This window comes from Humulus lupulus, chromosome 6, assembly GCF_963169125.1.
Source record: "Humulus lupulus chromosome 6, drHumLupu1.1, whole genome shotgun sequence".
Lineage (NCBI taxonomy): Eukaryota > Viridiplantae > Streptophyta > Magnoliopsida > Rosales > Cannabaceae > Humulus > Humulus lupulus.
In genome coordinates this window covers 114,393,628-114,394,919 of record NC_084798.1, presented here as the reverse complement: position 1 = coordinate 114,394,919, position 1,292 = coordinate 114,393,628, and positions in this window count along the sequence as shown.

The window sequence follows — 1,292 nt, the reverse complement described above, 5'->3', positions numbered from 1 at the left end:
ACCTGGACACGCTCTTGCTCCACTGCATTGACCAGCTCATGCTGGACAACCAAGAGAGTCGGCCTAAGGGTACCGTAGTAGTAGATAATACCCTAGCCTTTAGGTCGGTCATTTTTTAGGAGTACGGGACCAACTTACGCACGTGGCCTGCGCTCCAGAGGGGCATCTATGCTCCGGGGATTAGGCAGTACGTAGAAAAGTCCAGCCCCGATTCAGAACCGGACCTAGAACCTTCGCCAGTTCGCGAGATAATCGTCCTAGGCTCTTCTAGCTCGGGGGGTAGGGCTCCCTTAGTATTTGCTTTCTTATTGCCTTTGGACCTTTTGTCTTTATTTCTGTCATGATTGCTAATAACCGTGTTTTTTGTTCTTGGCAGAAGAGATGTCTCAGCCCGGGAATAGTCTGCGGGGCGTTGTGTTCGATGGGAATCCCCCAGCGGGGTCGAGGTTAAAGAGGCTTCGCGAGTCCAAGAGCTCGGCCGGGGCCTCCACCAAATCCCCGGCTAAGGAGAAGGAGAAAGCTTCGCCATCCCAGGTCGCGGGGGCGAACCTCCCTGTCGCCAGGACAGGGCTCATGCACCCGCCACCCCAACGATCTCCACTAGTCGCGCAGGACGGGGTAATAGAGGTCGGGAATCTGGCCGCGGCAGCCCCGGACGTGCGTATCCCGGTCGACCCCCGGGCTCTGGAGAAGATGCCTGAAGCATTCCGGGGTACGGTGTATGAGTCGGCTAGCTACGCCGTCAACCACTTCTACAATATCAGGGAGAAGGAGCTCCGGGCCATCGAAACAACGAGCCCGGTCCGAATCATAGAGTCTGCGATGGACATGACCTTAACGGTAAAGTGCCCCCTTCTTTTAAGGCTTTAACACTCACACGCCGCCTTTTTCCTTCTAGTTCGCTAATTTATCATTCTTCTCTTGCAGGGCATGGCTGCCGCCTACAGAGGCATTGTTAGGACCAAGGCCCAGCTCGAGGGTTTGGAAGCTGATCGCCAGACTGCCCTCCAGGAGTCTCAGGGCGAGAGATGCTCTGGCGGCCTCTAAAGCCGAGCTAGAGAAGATCCGCTCTGAGAACATAGAGCTTAAAAACTCCCTGGCCGCATCCGAGCTAGAGAAGATCCGCTCCGAGAACCAGGAGCTTAAAAACTCCCTGGCCGCATCGCGGACAGATCTTGAGGCGGCGAAGGCCGAAGCCCAGGCCTCCCAGGCCGCCCTGAAAGACGAGCGGGTCGTGTCGGAGCAGTCCTTACAAGACCTGTTCTATCACTGCTGGTCCCACAATCCGGACG